Source organism: Pteropus medius, unplaced genomic scaffold, assembly GCF_902729225.1.
Source record: "Pteropus medius unplaced genomic scaffold, Ma_sr-lr_union100, whole genome shotgun sequence".
Lineage (NCBI taxonomy): Eukaryota > Metazoa > Chordata > Mammalia > Chiroptera > Pteropodidae > Pteropus > Pteropus medius.
Window position 1 is genome coordinate 319,553 of NW_024344321.1, and position 18,822 is coordinate 338,374.

An 18,822-nucleotide genomic window follows, 5' to 3' on the forward strand; every position below is an offset into this window, starting at 1 on the left:
TTGCCTACATGAGGCATTTCACTGGAGGAAATTACTAAGATAATCAACATGATAATCTCTTTGGACCTACAAATAGGCATTATAATTCTTAAGGAAGTGGCAGAGTGCCTGACTTTTTTTCTGGGGCAAGAAATTAAATCAAAACAAACTGTGAATCACAGGTGATGTGTTACGTTGGTGTGTGTAGACACTGACACATGCAGTGCAGTGGCTAGAAAATCTAGGCCAGTTCTTTAACCTTGCAGAGTTGCAGTTTCCTAGTTTGAGAAATGAGGATTCACTGTTATCATCATCTTTATTATTGTTATGACTTTCAGGTTCCAAATGCCTCCCAATAGATGCTCCCCGCTAGCCTCACCGTAAGTGCCTCAATCCACTATAAACACTCTTGTGTGCTCATTGAGAAGCTGACCAAGATTTGAACCAAGAAATGTTTTTTGAACATTTACTTCAGAAAATTCGTAAGTATCAATACAACACATTACTTTGCATTACTATAATGATCAATGTAATAAACATATGAGACCATATAGGAGGTAAATATTTAAATAGGGGCTTAATAAGTGCTGAGAGGGCTAATATGATACATCTATCAAAAGGAACATATTATTTACTAGTATTTAATTTTCAGCAAAATTTTTATAGCACATGCAGATGGGGGCCTCAGGCCAATACATGAATGGCTCTCTACTGGAGCTAGGAACGATGTAGTGCAAGACTTCTGTTGATCCAAAAAGATTCTGGTGGGAATTTTCAAATGCCCTAAATTGAACATAAAGCATTTGGTGTATAGATTGGAACACAGAGTACGTCTCAAAATTCGCTAACCTTTATGGAGCTTGTTAAGATTCTGATTCCATAAGCCTGACATTCTGCATTTCTAATAAGTTATGAGGAGATGCTGATGCTGCTGGTCCCTAGACTATATTTTGGATATCAAGGCCTTAAAGTAAATTTTCTGCTTGTATATAAATTTTCATCATCTGGACTGTTAACACGGTATGGAGAGCAGGAAATCCAAGGTTAAATTCCCCAGCAATATTTAGGTTCCAGAATGCTGGAACCTATAATACTGAAGGAATCCGAAGGAAATAGGCATGTGCCAGACAACATATTGCATTTAAGTGTATTAGGCATCTTTCCAAAGGAGTGCTTATCTATTTGTTTAGGTTACTGGACAATTAAGTATTTGGCAGTATTACCACTCCATTAGGAAATCTGAGACACAGGGCTTGCGGGTATCAGGGCACTTCCTTGACCTGTGCAATCCAACAGGTGATAGAGAATAGACCAAGACTCCTCCCTCCACTGAAAGAACCAGTGAGTTCAAGGCAGATACTGAGGGCTCAAGCACCTGTGATTGAATAAGAGAAACTATGCCCACTGGTTAGGTTAGTAAAGGAACTTCCACTAGTGACACCGGAGTGTGGTACTTTCTCTCCTAATAAGAAAGTGCTTTGAAGTCTTTCCTTTTGGGGAACCTGAACATAAAGCACCTCAGGATCACTACTGTAATGACCAAGTTTTTTCCTGTTGACTGGTTCCTTTTATTGTCCGATTTAGTACTAAAAAGGATCAAGAAGGGCTCAGGTCACTTCCATCTTATGACAATCTCCGATTTTATAAAAGGAGTCAAAACATAGCTACAGAAACTGTGGTTTATTTAAATGGGCATGTTTACCAAATTAGCACTAACACACACAAAAGTGAATGTGACTATATAATCTCGTTTGAAGATCTCATCAAAAGCCTCAGACGAGGTTTCCCAAGAAGTCTAGACCATGGACCATGAGTCCTTTGTCTGGCATAATAGTTCAGTATGAGGCACATAGAGGGCATATAGTACTAGGCATATATACTATATTATACATATACTAGGCATAATAGTTCAATAGACATTTTAAATATTTGTTCTCTTCCTTCCCATTCACTCCCCACGTACTATCAACTAATAGAGTCCCAGAGTCTTCTCTCTTTCAGACGAATGCCTCTTCATCATACACACTAAGGTAGTGGTTGCACATGATTTCTAGGTTCTCAACTTGAGATTAACATCAGTCTTCCCAGTGCTGTGGCATGTGGCAAAGATTTGCATGTACAGCAAAGGCAATAATCTTACTTTTTTCTGAGGATTCTCAAAAAGCGTGGAAACACCAAGTGAAGTCTCTTAAAAGTTATGCCCTTCAGCCGAAAGGGCTAGAGAGCCGAACGTTTGAATTCCTCCGCCTCTAGTAACGTAGTTATAGAAGCCACATCTTGACCTTTCTGCAAGACAGCGTCGCCAGCTGGGCTTTGCTCCTGACCGGGATAGCTCCTGGGGAGAAAGAGAACTTGGTAGAAGTCTACGGGTGGACACCCGGCTCTGCTCCGGGAGCTCCCCCGGTGAAGTAGGACTGGAGGGAGGAAACCAGAGGGTGAAGAGGAGCGACCAGGGAGCCCCCACCAAGGTGTCGGCGCGGTGGGGAGGGGGTGAGGGGCTGGATTCGCGTGAGATGAAGTCATAAGTGGAGGGGAGGTGGCCCCGCGGGCAGCGGAGACTGGCGGGGGTGCGGTGCTGATGGGGCGCTGGAGGAGTCTGCCCCTTTCCCTGCTGACCCCAGTCTTCTCAGACCCCGCTTCCCTGCTTCGGTCTACATTCATCCCGGACTCCCTGATCCCTGTTTCCTAGCAGGTTTTCTAGAAATTCTGTTCGTCAGCGATGACGGGGGAACTAGCAGGACATTCGCCCGGTGAAGATCCCGTGAAGGAAAACTTTGTTTCTCTCTCCGCAACCCCGACCCTGACCCCTCAGGACGTGGGGAAAGACTTCGGAGAGCCCTTGGACGAGGGCAGGCAAGAGGGGGATGTGATTTATGGAGTGATCGAGGCGGAGAGGAGGAGCCGGCATTTTAAGTGGGTAAACTTTGATTAGACTCCTGCAAGAATTTCTGGATCCAGAGACCCAGAAATAGCCAATCAGGAACAGCAAAGGATATAAATAACATATCTACCCAGGGGTTCGCGCCCACTTTGGGTGCTGGAGACCCTGGGGTATCACTTCTGAAACTTCCCTAGCTTTCCCTTCACTCCCTTCGAAAGAAACAGAATGGAGCTAGTGGCGCCAGGACACAAGGGAAGCCAGGAACTCACCCTCTTCTGGGCTGGAGACGCTGTTGGAATGTCACCTCCCTCTGAGAGTCACTTTGATGTCTATATATTAGGGAAATGGCTCAAGTGTGCGTCTGTCTACCCGAGAGTGCTTCTTTCTCAGTTACTCACCACGAAGGCCAGCAATTAGACCTCTCAATTCTGACTGAACCTGCTGGAGGAGACGACCCGGGAGTTTCTCTGGAACACAGCGACACGTTTGCCAGATCTGTTAGATCTGTGAACGAAAGGGCGCCTCATACTGGATCTGAACTCCGACCCTACTCGTCCTCTGGATGAGATGCACAGCCCCAGATCAGCGACCCAACATCTGGAAGCTCCTTATTCAGTCTTCTCTAATCTCTTTCTGCTTTCTTTCTGCTTCTAATTGCCTAGGTAAAGAACAAGTAGAAGTCTTCCAAGGACATTGCTTTCTAGCACACTTCCGAGATGTGTGAGAACGCGATGATTCTTCCTCTCCCCGAGTTTGCTCAAATTTCTAGTAATGAATGGAAACGCTACTATCCGTGGAGAAAAATCAGAATTTTGAGTCTGTATGTTGAGAAAAAGTAGTTTAGGAATGAGGAAATTCCTGTCATTTGTGGTAGTGTGGCCGAGCGGTCTAAGGCGCTGGATTTAGGCTCCAGTCTCTTCGGGGACGTGGGTTCGAATCCCACCACTGCCACGGGTCTGTTTTGGTCTACTCACAAGTCCTGAATACTAAAATTCTAATTGAAAGGGCATTTTAGGGTTTGTATGTATTAAAGACCCTTGAAATCCTCATCCCATTCAAAATTTCCTTCGGCGGGCTTTTTCTTTGTATATCAAGTCACGTTGGCTTTCTGCTTAAAACTCCCCTGTTCCTCTCCTGACCTCCCCTGCTTAGACTTGCTCTTTGTACCCGACTTTCCTTATATCCAATCTGTTGCGCCGCTTTTGTGCTGGCGTAAGAGGGAAATCTTCCGGTCCTCCTCTACTAAAATCCATGCTCAAATCGAATCATTCCCTTGACCTGGTTTAGGCACCAATCAGTACGGAAAGCTTCCCAGCAAGGGCCCCGCTGCTCCCTGATCCCGCCGCCAACACCCGAGCTCGCAAAATAACCTGCACAGACCCGATTTTGGTTTCAATTACTTTGTATGATGAATGAATGAATGAATGAATGAATGCAGAAAGCCAGTACTTACCAGGCGACAAGCTCTCACTCAGGCAGTGTTGCCTCATGAGGAAGGGGAGGAGGCAAAAGGGGACGGTAAACAGTTATTTTGAATTTGAATTTGCAGATAGGTTTGTGATTCTAAAACACGTCAAAGCTGATTCTTGACTGACTCCGTGCATCAGGCCCAGGAAGGTGTGCTGTGAAGTTGTTGGCTTAGCCACAATCTTGTCCCTTCCAAATGAATCTACCTGTCTTGGAGACTCTCTAGTTCTCTGAACCACCCAACTGCAATGCCTGTGCATATCTAACTCAGTGTGGGAAAGAGTAGAGGATACAATTGGGGTCTATTTAATGGTGTCCTCTTAGAAGGGTTGTCCAGCTTCACTTTTCAGTCTTTACAGCCCCTGTTACCCACAGTAATACTCATGGATTTGGCTTAGCAACTCCCTCAGGAAATAGAGAATTTACCTGCAGTGGCATGAAGAATGAATGAGAGAGAGCAGAGAACTATGACTCTGCAAGAACCAAAGTCTTGGGATTTTTCATGCCATTTTCTGATTCTGCCTTCCTTTTAATGTTTCTTCCTCCTAGTTCAAAATTCTCTTCCGTATTTTCTCAGGCCCCCTCCCATTCCACTTTGATGACTCCTCACAACCAGTTCCCTTCCTTTTCACCCACCTCCCTTCAAGAAATATCTTGGGCCCCAGAGCTCTTCTCAAAAAAAGTCATATTTTTCTCCAAAATTGCTTTGTTCCCAGTGCCTTATGGGGAAAAAATGCCTCTACACCTGTGGCTAAATTGGACATTGCTGACATTTCTGTAAAATTCCTTCTTTGTATTCCCACATCACTGTCCTTTTCTTCCCAGGGCAATCTTTCCGTCTTCTTCAATGTTTATTTTTCCTTCTTTTTGAAATTTAATTATATGCATTATCTCAAGATCATTTAATTTTTATATTTCTGTTTATCTCCTTCTAATGACTCCCAGAAACCTGTTCTCTCAAGTTGTATACTTTCAACGACCTAGAGAATGTCCCCGATTAGGCCATCATCTCCATCCAAAAGACAGTTAGCCTGAAATCCCCTCCCTCTTCTCTCCCACTCAGCTCTTCCCCAATCAGACCATTTCCAGCATTCTCCACATTCATCAATGACACTAGCACTTCCTGGGTTTTCTAGAGCTCCACTTTGGAGGGTTTTCATTTGTATTGTTTTACTCTTTTGCCTCTTTTACCTATAGCTCCTTCACTGGCCCTTAGTTCCAGTCAATTCCATCTCCTTGTTGATGGAAAGACACTGCTTCTATCACCATTCACTCATGTCACCCCCTATCCCTTTTCTGCCCCATCAGCTCTGTGGCCACTAAAACTGCCTTCCATCACCTTGTCACACCCCTCCTCTAATTCCTCTGGCCATTTTTTGCAATCCTTCCTCTGTCCCCTTGTCATCCTTCCTCCAATTCCCCTGGAGATCCTCTGCCACTTCTTCAGCCACGCCCTGCAACACATGCCATACCCCCTTCCCCACTCTTTTCTAGTGCTCTTCCTGCCACTCCTCCTGATACATCTGTCACTTTTGCTAACTTTTTTTGTCATTCCACCACACATACATACCTAAAAGCACCCTCACTCCATCAATATTTCTGTCAAATTCTAGTTCGAAATTCAACTTAAGAAAGCTCTCTTTGTTTAGTCCTGTCTCTCTATTCTGATCACCCCTTTTCAATGTGCTGGATGTGCTCCCCCCTCCCCTCTATCCTACACCCAACCACTGATCTTTTTACTGTCTCCATAGTTTGGCTTTTCCAGAATGTCATATACTTGGAATTGTACAGTATATAGCCTTTTCAGATTGGCCTCTTCACTTAGTAACATGCATTTCAAGTTCCTCCACATCATTTTATGACTTGCTATCTTTGCTTAGTGCTGAATAATATTCCATTGTATGGATTTACCACAGTTTATTTTTCTAGTCACCTATTGAAGAACATCTTTATTGCTTTCAAGTTTTATTATTTTGTACATGTTGACTAATAGAATCAATATAGCAACACAGCATTATCTATTTTGTTCCTTCAACTAATCTGTAAATTACTAAGTCATTGGTTGTTTTTGTTTTTGTTTTTATTTTAATTAATAGATCTTTTTTAGAGCAGCGCCATGAACTAAAATTTTATGTACCCCCCTCCAAAGATTCATATGTTGAAGCTTTAATCTCCAATGTAATAGTATTTGGAGGTAGGACGTTTGGGCAGTAATTAGGTCATGAGAGTAGAGCCCTCATGAATGGGATTAGTGCCCTTATAAGAAGAGATGAGAGAGATTTCTCTCTGAGCCAAGCGAGGATACAGAGAGAAGGCAACTGTCTACAAACTAGGAAATGGGCTCTCATCAGACACTAAATCTGTTGGCACCCTGATCTTGGACTTCACAGCTTCTAGAACCATGAGAAATAAATGTTTGGTTTAACCCCCACTTGGTCTTTAGTATTTTTGTTATAGCAACCTGAACCGATGGAGACAAGTAGTTTTAGGTTTACAGCAAAAGTAAGTGAAAAGTACAGAGAGTTCCTACATACCCGCTCTCCTCCTTCCCCTCCCCATAGCCTCCCTACTATCAACATCTGTACTACTGTCATACATTTGTTACAATCAGTGAACAAGCATTGATAAATCATTATCAACTGAAGTCCATAGTTTACATTAGGGTTTACTCTGTGTTGTACATTCTGCGAGTTTTGACAAATGTCTAAAAACAAACATCCATCATTATAGTATCATACAGAATAGTTTTACTGCCCTAAAAATTATCTGCGTTCTGCCAATACATCCCCCCTCCCCTCTATCCTACACCCAACCACTGATCTTTTTACTGTCTCCATAGTTTGGCTTTTCCAGAATGTCATATACTTGGAATTGTACAGTATATAGCCTTTTCAGATTGGCCTCTTCACTTAGTAACATGCATTTCAAGTTCCTCCACATCATTTTATGACTTGCTATCTTTGCTTAGTGCTGAATAATATTCCATTGTATGGATTTACCACAGTTTATTTTTCTAGTCACCTATTGAAGAACATCTTTATTGCTTTCAAGTTTTAGCGATTATACGTAAGGCTACTATAAACATTAATAGGCAAGTTTTTGTGTGGACATAAGTTTTCAACTCATTTGGGTAAGTACGTAGGAACGCGATTCCAGGATTGTATGGTAAAAATATGTTTAGTTTTGTAAGAAAGTGCCAAAATGTCTTCCATAGTGGCATAAGGGTTTTTTTTAACTTCACTTTGTAAGTTTAAAACACTGTTGTTGTTTTTTAATGTGTATACATGGCATATTTTTAAAAAATACATGAGTATAAAGAATACAAATCACCCACAGATTAACACGTGCCATATAGTGTTTTTATATGTGAATAAAATAAATTTCTAAAAGTAGAAATAGAAAAATTAATCAAATACGATGTCTCTTGAAGTTTCTTGATTTTTTAAGGCCCAACTGTCCTCCAGAAAGTAGTGACATTCTACAACAATGTCCTCACTTCATCCTTGTTAGTATTAAATATTAACTTTTTATAATTTGGTGATGAAATAATTGCCCCTTGTTTTACTAAGTATTTCTTTCTTGTTAATGAAACATTTCCGTATTTGGTTTTTTGCATTGCTTATTATCTGTATTATTGTTCACATTCTTTCCAAGGGTAGGCCTTTCTACAGTGCTTCTCTTTAAACCTTGAATTGCCCCGTATGAATTATTCACGGTAAAGAAAAAGTGTATGGATGGAGCTAGGGTTGAGGGATGTTAGCCAATATTCAGTCAATGATAGCTGGTCTTAAAGATTGGAATTAACATTCAGATATAAAATGAAAGCCATTAATTCTCATCTCCTTAGTAAAACAAACCACATCTGTATGATCACAAGGACGACAGGTGAAATTAATTTTCATGGTCGGCATAAAGCTGTTCTCTTGTTGCCTGAGAATAGAATTAAATGTCTCATAGTCGTTGGAGTAGGAAGTTAATAAAACCTTCTGGAAAATAAGTAGGATAGTGCAGCAAAAGAAAGAGCACTTCCTTCGAGCCGGAATCGAACCAGCGACCTAAGGATGTCCGTAGGGGCCTAACTCTACAGTCCTCCGCTCTACCAGCTGAGCTATCGAAGGGTGCGTGACTTAACGCTTATCATAGATCTTTGTACATAAGTAAGTTAATGCGTGGCCTGGCTTCTTTGTATTCGAGGTTCAAATTCAGGTTGGAATTCAAGAACTCTCCAGAGTCGAGACTATAATTAATCGAATCTCGGGAGCAGCCTGGAGCACAGAATGCGGAGTCAGAGTCTGAGGAAGTGAGGATAGAAGCAGAGGAGAGAGTGCCTTTACTCTCTCTCTCTCTCACCGTCCCTCTTTCACTGTCCCTCTCACTCTCTGCCTCTGAGAGGAGACCACATTCTATCTGTGGAGTGCTACACCTTTTCTAATAAACTTTCCTTTTGACTGTAAAAAAAAAAAAGAGGGGGAGGAGGTGGAGGAGGAGGAGAAGCAGAAGGAGAAGGAGAAGCAGAAGGAGAAGGAGAAGAAGGAGAAGGAGAAGGAGAAACCACCTGGCTTGGGTCGTACCTTGAGACTAGGCTGCCCTAGAGTAATTTGCGAGCTAGTTCTCGCTCCAGAAGTACAGGAGAATCCGACAGGTAGGCTGCAAAGCAGCAAAGTGCGGAGGACTCCACGCTCCTGTGGCCCCTGGGAGTGGGGATCACCTCATGGCTGTCAGTGGGCTGAGGCTAATTTGATCTCTGTCGCAGAGGTGCAGACTCCACCAAATAGCGGAGTCCTCTCGAAGATATCTGAGTTATCTATTTTTTTCCCTATTTACCGAAGGACACAAACACTTACCTTTTTATCCGGGATCATAGGAGCCCCTATTCCATGATCTTTCGTCCCAAATCTCCAAGATCTGATTTTCCTGGAAAGATCACACCCGTTGACCAAAATAGAGAGCGCTTCTCTTTGTAAATGTGGAGGAAATTAAGGGATCACCTCTACCTCACTAACTCTAGGTTTAAGGCCAGCGTCCTAACTCCTGAGCTATAGAGCCACCCTGCAAGCTTCTGTGTAATGTTGAATACCTTATATTTTAAAACGTCAGTCAAATAGAATTTCTGTCTAAATACAATGCAACAAATCATTAAATATTAAAAAAAATTGTTTTGAAAAAAATGTATCTCTTTATATATAAGAAAGAGACGTTCTTGACCAGGCCCAAACTGGAATGTACGTCACTGGAAGACTAGCGCCCACAGTACTTGATCCTCAGCCTCAGGTCTGAAAAGTCACTGAGCTCAGGCAACACAGGGGCCACAAGTGGAGCCCTGGGGTAAAGTGGAGTAGGGTAAGGGTGCCTTACAGAAGAGAAGGATGCAAGATCTGTCATTAGCGTCATTGTCACCAATCTGCTTGAATTATTATAAAAGTGATCCAGCTCTTGTAAACTAAGACGGGGCTTGTGTTTTGTTTTGTTTTTTAAAGGGAGGCGGCTTTCTCCAAGCACAGGACGTACCCCTCGAACCCTCAGAAATTGAGGGACAATGAGGGCGTGAAGGCATCCAGGCTTCCCCGCGGCCTCTTAGCAGAGTCAGGCTCAGGCACGGCCAATCTGGCCCTGAGATTCCTCCCGGTTTCCTGAAGCAGAAGCTGACTAGAAGGGGACTGACTCTTTCCTTGGTCATTTAACGCACTCTGCTAACAATTCGAAGTCCGAGAGGCAGCTTCCTCTCTCTGGACCGCGGGACTCTTCTCAATGCCCAACCTGAAGTTCAGAATAAATAGAAAGTGGTGACGCAGAGCAAGATTGGGAGGAGAGCGCTCTTCTTCCCCTTTTCTCTCCTCCGTTCTCAGCCCGCCCAATTCAGCCAAACATTGAACAGCTATTTACCGAGTTTGTCCCCTAACGTGCCCGGCGCGGGGTAGACAATGTGACCAAGGCAGACAAGCTAGAGCCCAGAAAATTCATTCTCCAAAGATAAGGAACTGCAGAGTAAGGACAACGCCCTCGGTTCCTACTGCACCCACCACCTTCTGGGTGATAGAGAAGCAGGCGGATGCAGGCTTCTATAGAAGACGATTTTGGAAACAGGCAACTCCTTCGATGCTACTTTCTGCGCGCCCTAGAGAGATGCTCTAAATCCAGACCTACAGTACAAAATTTATTGAATAAAGCGTGGGGCGGAGGGAGCATTAACGATGTTAGATAGCATAGACAAGCAGGGTAAGGCAGTAGTTTGACCTCAGCCAGGGTATATTATCGAGTTCCTTTGCAGCCGGTCCTTGAGGGTAGTAACTTTTGCCTGTTGGTGAAATCGACGGTTCTTATTTTCCCTTGGTCTTCTAACTCCAGGCCGTTTGCTATGGTTCTGGTCCTAACCCTGTTACGTACCGAGACTCTCTCAGAAGGGTCCAAGACAGACTGGCAGATCAGCCTGAGTCCTTTACTGAACATTCGTAGCTCTGGAACGCTATGACTCATGTTTCTCAGATTCCGCAGCTTAGGAAAGAAATTTAAAAAAAAGTCCTCGGATTTTACGATGCAACTAACAGGATAAATGAATATTCTTAAGGAAAACTAGAAATATAGTTATTGGCTCGTTGGTCTAGTGGTATGATTCTCGCTTTGGGTGCGAGAGGTCCCGGGTTCAAATCCCGGACGAGCCCGAGGTTTGTTTTTGTTTTTGTTTTTTACCCCACCATAAAAGCCAATAAAGTCAACACCACCAAGCTTAGGTCCACTCAAGTTGTTCTCAACCTCAACAGAATCAGCTTGTAAATTGTTCTCATCTGTAGACCGATTCAGGGACAATGAAAGTACCACCGTGGGCCAACGGCTTCGTTGGAGTTCCGGACCCCTAATCTAGCCCTGGCAGAGGTCCTTTGTTCTTGTTCCCGTAGTTCTCACCCTGGCACTTCGAGCGGAGAAGGCAAGTGCACTCCCACTAGGGCATTTCACACGGAAAAAAGTGGTACTTGGAGCGTGTTGGGGTTGCAATGCTGGGACAGAATTCTCTTCCTGAGGCCCTAGTCTGTCTATTTCACAATCACAAGTGCTGTGGCAGTCTTCCTAATGCGAAGATTCAACCCAGGGAACCCTCTGGCTCAAACGGCACAGACACCCATTCCGTCCTAAGGGAGCACAATTGAACTGTTTCCAGGTATTATTTCACAAAACGCAATACAATGCAACAACAGCTGTTCTGGCAAGAATCCACTGTTTCCAGCAAGAATCCACGAGACTTTTGATGTTCTTTCACTGCTCACCTGGAAAACCAGCGGGCTGTAGTGTTAAGTGTCTACCGGTAACCAAAGAGTGTGGTTGATTCTGGTTTCTAGAAGTTGCCCAAGTTTACTAACCGGGGAATAAGAGGCCTTCAAACTTGCTTATCTTCCTATACTGCTTGTACACGGGGACTTTTGACAAGATTTGTCTGACCCGATTATATTTTTCCTTTTTGAGGTTCCTCTCTTGGAAAAGTTATGTGGGTAGGAAGGAATAGTGTGATTCAGGTGATTGGAGGAAAGGAAGAGAGAGGGAGGAGAATCTGCCAGTATGTCCTGACTTCCAGGTTGATTGTCCCATTAGAAAGGTGATATATCTAGCTTGGGCTTTGATTTGTTTGCTAAAGGACTTCTGGTGGAGATGTAAAGTAGGAAGCTGGATATAAATTTTTGAGGTTCGAGATCCAAACTAAAGATAGGAATTTTAAGAACGGAAAACACAGGGCAGTGATTGGTTAACACTGTTTTGGCTAAGAATCCACAGAGAAGAGCATTCATAGAGAGAGAAAGGATTTAAGGACAGGCCCTGGTGATCACCAGTGTTTAAAAAGTTGAGAACAGAATAGCAATGAGTGATGGAATTGGAGAAAGAAACCTTGATGGCTGATTTAGTCATTCGGGCACTGATGATAATCTTTGCTAGCATTTAAAGTAGAAAATTTAGGGAAGATGATTGCGCTGGATAGGTTGAAGAATAAGGGAAAGGTGTGGAACATAGGTAAATCATTCTTTTTTAGAAGCTTGGCTGTGAAGGGGAGGATCTGGACAGCACACATCTGCCCTGAGGTCTTAGGATAGCTCCAGGATTATTTAGTGGGTTCTTTCCCTGCCCTGAAACCTGGACAAAAGTATGTTGGATTACCAAGAGTGAGCTCCTGGGCCTACGTATGTTCTCACACTTAAAGACTTTTATCACCACAGATGTAAGTGGTACCATCGCTCCTTCTACTACCATAGTAGAAGCAGAGATAGTGGCTGGGCTCCACATTCAAGATCAAGATAATTTAGCAGCACTTGAACAAAGGCACAGAGGAGGACATTAAAGGGAGTATCTTGTGTTTTGAGGAGGGAAGTGAAAGAAGAAAAACTTGTTCTGAAAAGCAGAAATAGGTTTAGAATCATTTTATGTGGGAGAGAGGTGGGGGTTTCAAAACCCGAAATAAGATAATTAAACTTTAAGAAAATCATGTCCGTCGTGAACCAGAAAAAGGGCATCTGGCTGAAGATTCAGCAGGCATTGCTTTTCTTTAGTGGCAGGAATTGGGATTTGATTTTCTGGGCTCCACCTGAAGGAAGCAGAACCAGTTTCCATAGCTATGAGTCTGAGTTCAGAGTTTGTTGTGCTGCTAACACTTCTGACAAGTAATTTTGTTAATTCTTGGGACTGAGAACACCAGTTCATCTTCACTGACTGGGGAATGTAAAAGGGGCACAGAGAAAGTCTGGGCCCTGGAAAAACTTAACGTGTGCTAAAGTCCTTACTTTTTTTTTTTTTTTTTGTATTGGTCGATCTTGAAATGTTTGAGATATCTGCAATGCAGAAAAAAAAGAGGGGGGGACCCAAGGGAGACGTCCATATGCAAAGTTTCACAAAGTCATAGTTTTCTTGGAAATGAGGATTTTAAAAAAGGATTTGATTGTGTATAATTACTGAACTAACCTACTCTGGGCCCCACTTAGGACATCAGCCAATAGAGTCAGGGCCTGTACAATCTCAGCTAGAGCTATTAGATTGTGACTTCCTCATCTCCTGAACAATAGCTATGACACTTCTTTGTCAATGCGGGCTTGTACTCTCAGCTGTTATAATGTGACCTTTCCCCACTTGAATCATGCAAAAGTGTCCCCAGGAAATCACCAGTGACACTCCTTCTCATGCCTTATGTCATTTGTCCTTCAAAAAAAAACAATATGATGAGATTTTGCTGTTCCACATTACCAAGGAGTCTTCTAAAAACATGAAAACAAAATCAGGTATTTGAAAAATGATGAGGAAACAGGGAAAACCATGTGGCTTATTATTACAAGAGAAAATATATCATTTCAGATTCAATCAGAGAAGTGGAGCCACTATCAGTGATGAAGAATAAGAGATTTATGATAGGAATTAGCATTACATAATTGTGGGAGCCAATGAGGAAGTCTATGTAAGGCTCTTGCCTCTATGGTTAGTGTTAGGCTTGAAGTCTCTGTAGCTCAGCAGGGTGAGCAGTTGGGAAGGACATGAAGTGAAAGCAGCAAGTGAAACTGAAACCATAAAATCCACAAACTGGAATCAAAAAGGCAAACTGGAATCTACATCAATCTCTCACTGTTTTCGACCCTTAATGTAGGGGATCTGCAGGAGGAGCTGGCACCCTTTATCATAGAACTACCCATGCAGTTGGTCCAGGAATTGGATGGGCTGAAGGAAGAGATCCATCGGTGCTAGAGGAGTCGTGGGCCCAACTGAAGCCCCATGCCAATAAGTGGGAGAGCAGATTATCCAACAAGTACAAGCTGCAAAAGAGCCTGGCATCCTATGTCAGTCTCCAGAACACAGTGGCTGCTGTGTATGACGTTTTCACTTTCCAAATTTCACTATAAATTTCTCCATATTCATATAGAAAATTTAGATCTTTACAGAAAATAAAATTCTGGAAAATGTAGTTCCGGCTTAAATAAATTGACAGTACAAAGTCAGCACTTGATTTGTTTTCTTTTCTATTCTCTCCTTATAAAACCTGGAGAATCTCTTAGCCTCTTTTCAACATTTCCTACATCTTTTTCTTTTTGTGCTGCATTTTGTATATTTTCTTAAGATCTATGATAGTTTACTAAATATCTTTGCCTTTCTAATCTTCTGTGTAAGATAGTCAGTCTTTAATTTCAATGACATTTTCTATTTTAGACTTTCCACTTCTTGAATGTTATTGATCCTTTTTTATTTCTTTAAACGTTTTAAACATTCTTAATTTATAATCTATCTCTAATGGCTATATTATCTGAAGTTCTTATGGTCTAAGTCTGCTTTTTATTATATATCTGCTGACTTTTGTTCTTAGAGTCCTGATTGCTTGTGTGTTTTTTGGTAATATAACAACTTTATTGATATAATTCACACATTTAAAGTGTACATTTAAATGGCTTTTGGTATATTCACAGAGTTGTACAACCATCACTACAGTTTTTGAATATTTTTATTACTCCCAAAATAAACCCTGTACCCCATTAAAAGTCTCTCCTCTCTTCCTCCCAACCCTCTCCTGCAGCCCTGGGTAACCACAAATCTCTTTTCCATATGTATAGATTTGTCTGTTCTTGCTATTTCATATAAATGGAATCATACAACATATGGTCGTTTGTGATTAATTTATTTCACTTTTTAAGATTCATCCATGTTGTAGCATGAATTGATATTTTACTCTTTTGTATTGCCAAATAATATTCTGTTGACTGGATATACAACATTTTATTTATCTAATCATCAATCGATGGTCATTTGAACCACTTTTCGGCATTATAAAGTTGCTACGAACATTGTGTACATGTTTTTGTGTGGACACAAACGTTTTTATTTCTCTTAGGTATATGACTAGGAGTGGAATTTATGGGTCATATGGTGACTCTATGTTTAATTTTCGAGGAACTGGAAGATTATTTTCTAAAGTGAATGCACCATTTTACACTCTCACTAGCAGTGTATGAGGATTTCAATTCCTTCACATTTTCATTGATATTTGTTATTATCTGTCTTTTTAAGTGGGTATAAAGTGATATCTCATTGTGGTTTGATCTGACTTCCCTGATGACTAATGATGTTGAACATCATATGCTTATTGACCATTAGTTTAACTTTTCTGGAGAAAAGTCTGTTCAAATTGTTTGCCTATTTTTTAATTGAGTTATTTTCTTTGTATTATTGAGATATAGGTGTTCTTATATATTCTAGATATCAGTCCCTTATCACATATATGGTTTGCAAATATTACCTACCATTCTGTCTTTTTTGCTGTCTTGATAGTATCCTTTGAAGCACAAAAGTTTTTATTTTAATGAAGTCCCTTGTCTATGTTTTTGTTTTGGATTGTGAGCTTATGTTCCAAAAATCTTTGTTTAAAGGAATCTTGTGCTATGGGTGTTGAGGGTAAGACCCTCCTGAGTTTGTATTCATTTTGTCTATGGCTGCTATCAATAGGAACAGTGCTTATCAGCTTGGGGTTTCCCAAATAATAAACATTTTGTGTGTGTAGGCAGAGTTTCAATTAAGAATCCTCAAAGATGACTTTTTTCTTGAGGTAGAAAATCTTGAATGTCTTCCTGCTGCAAGGGAAATTCTTTCTAGTCTGCCTTTTCACTGACAATAGCACTCTGTTTTAGCTGTATGTGGGAGTTCACTTTCAAATGGTCACTGGAGTAGGCCTCATGTGGAAATGATTACTAACACTCAGGCTGCTGGTTACTTGAATCTAACAATATCTCTCACAACAGTGGCTGTCATCTGCTCATCGGTCTTTCACTCATTCAACAAATAGCTTTTGGGTAACTTCTACGTACCAGGCTCTGTTCTAGATATTTGAAATACATTCTTATTTTCAGCTTCCTTTTAATTTGTCATCTCTAGGAATAACCTTTATTTTCTTGACAACTTAGCTAATATTTAAAGGATTTATTGTTTAAAGAAATAGAACAAAAACTCATCAGATTTGTATGGAAGCACAAAAGACCCCAAATTGCCAAAGCCATCTTGAGAAAAAAGAATGAGGCTGGAGGATCACTCTGCCCTACTTCAAATTATACTACAAAGCGACAGTAATCAAAATCACATGGTATTGGCAGCAAAACAGACACACGTACCAGTGGAGCAGAATTGAGAGTCCAGAAGTAAACCCATATTTATATGGGCAAATAATTTTCAACAAAGAAGCCAAAATCATACAATGGAGAAAGGGAAGCCTCTTCAATAAATGGTGCTGGGAAAATTGGAAGGTCACTGGCAAAAGAATGAAACTAGACTGTTGTCTATCGCTACACACCAAAATTAACTCAACATGGACTGAGGAACTAAATATAAGACCTGAAACAATAAAATGCATAGAAGAAAGCATAGGAACTAAGCTCAAGGACCTTGGACTTCAAGAGGATTTTATGAATTTGACCTCAAAAGCAAGGGAAGTAAAAGCTAAAATAAATGAATGGGACTACATCAAATTAAAAAGCTCAGCAAAAGAAACTATCAACAAGGTAGAGAGACAAACATCCCAATGGGAAAATATATTTGCAAGCAACACCTCCGATAAGGGCCTAAAATCCAAAACATACAAAGAATTCATACAACTCAATAACGACAACAACAAAAAAAATCCCACAAATGATCCAGTGAAAAAATGGGCAGAGGACCTGAACAGACACTTCTCCCTAGAGGACATACAAATGGCCAACAAATATATGAAAAGATGCTCAACATTGCTAGCAATTAGGGAAATGCAAATAAAAACCACAATGAGATAGCATCTCACACCTGTTAGAATAGCTATAATCAACAGGATAAGTAATAACAAATGTTGGAGAGGATGGAGAGAAAAAGGAACACTTTCACACTGCTGGTGGGACTGCTAATTGGTACAGCCACTATGGAAAACAGTGTGGAGGTTCCTCAAAACCTAAGAATTGACCTACCATCTGATCTAGCAATCCCTCTACTGGGTATTTACTCCAAAGACTTGAAAACTCATATCCAAGAAGATATTTGTACACCGATGTTCGTAGCAGCATTATTCACAGTGGCCAGGACATGGAAGCAACCAAAGTGTCCTATGATAGATGATTGGCTAAAGAAGCTGTGGTACATATATACAATGGAATATTACTCAGCTATAAGAAGAGATGAAATACTGCCATTTACGACAATATGGATGGACCTCGAGATGATAATGCTAAGTGAAATAAGCTAGACAGAAAAAGTTGAAAATCACATGATATCACTTATATGTTGGATATAAACCTAAAAGCAACAAATGAACAGGAAAAACAAACAGAGACTCAGGGACATAGGCAATGGACTAGTGGTTACCAGAAGATAGAGGAGGGGAGAAGTAGACAGGGTAAAGAGAGCCAAATATAGGGAGATAGGGATAGGGTGAAGTGGGTAAAGGAGATCAAATATATGGTAGATGAAGGAAACTGAACTTTGGGTGGTAATCACACAATAGAATATATAGATGTTAAATTATAATGTATATCTGAAAATTACATAATTGTATTAACCAATGTTACCCCAATAAACTTAATAAAATAAAAAATAAAGGCTTTATCAAAGATGATACACCTGCAAAACAAAACAAAACACAAAACAAACAAAAAAGAGAAACTGGAAATGTAAAAATTAGACAAGTATGATCTCAGAGTAGCCAGAGAAAAGACTATTTAAAATAAGAGGCCAAGATCAGTTGTCCCAAGTGTTGAGTTCAAGGTGAACAGTGAAAAATTCTTTATAGAACAGGAATTTGTAAAATAAGATTGAAAAAATAAAATCAGAGATTGCTTCCTGGTACAATTTTTATTGTGATATTTCCACTGTAAAGTCACATTCAATTACCCAATATTTGCTCTTATGTTTTATGAGTAAAATGTTATCTTGCTAGACCCAGTTTTAAATTTTACAACATTCTTATTACATTTTGACCAATATTATGGATAGATAGACAGACAGACAGACAGCAGATAGACAGACAGACAGACAGATAGATAGATATCACCCAAGATTCTGTGAATTCCCTGATGGCAGGGACCATGTATTCGTGTCTCTCCATACCAACTTACTTTCTAGAATATGGTATTCAAAAAATTTTTATTGAATTAAACTGAGTTCAAAGTAATTTCCAACAATAAAATAATTTTAAAACAATAGTTTAACAAGCTTTATTGCCAAAATGTGCAGGCGATTCCTTCAAGAAATGCTATAAACTGTTATATAAATTCCTCTCTTTGGCCAGTGTCTGACATTGACTTCAGGTTTTTATGAAATTTTTAAAGCATCATGTCACCTACTCTCTGAGCAACACTTCTAGGTCACACTAGAACATTACTTTTCCCCTCTCAAATCACTGGTCATTTCTTCCAATCCTTTAATTCTAACTTGGAAATCTTTCGGGAAAGAAATATATAGTGTGTGTGTTTGTGTGTGATACTGATAGAATTAAATAAAACCATTACTATTTCCAGTGCCCACTGAAGCTT

General features: G+C 40.8%; 1 protein-coding gene and 3 non-coding genes across 4 annotated transcripts in view; 2 read left to right on the forward strand and 2 right to left on the reverse strand.

The window, feature by feature from the left end:
- RNASE12 (ribonuclease A family member 12 (inactive)) overlaps positions 1-18,822 on the reverse strand; it is a 44,365-nt gene that overhangs the window by 20,577 nt on the left and 4,966 nt on the right. The window lies entirely within an intron of this gene.
- On the forward strand, positions 3,730-3,811 carry TRNAL-UAG (transfer RNA leucine (anticodon UAG)). Its single transcript has one exon. It is a non-coding gene; the product is annotated as a tRNA-Leu (tRNA).
- Positions 8,355-8,445, reverse strand: TRNAY-GUA (transfer RNA tyrosine (anticodon GUA)). Its single transcript is given in 2 exon segments — positions 8,355-8,390; positions 8,409-8,445. It is a non-coding gene; the product is annotated as a tRNA-Tyr (tRNA).
- Positions 10,915-10,986, forward strand: TRNAP-UGG (transfer RNA proline (anticodon UGG)). The gene has a single exon. It is a non-coding gene; the product is annotated as a tRNA-Pro (tRNA).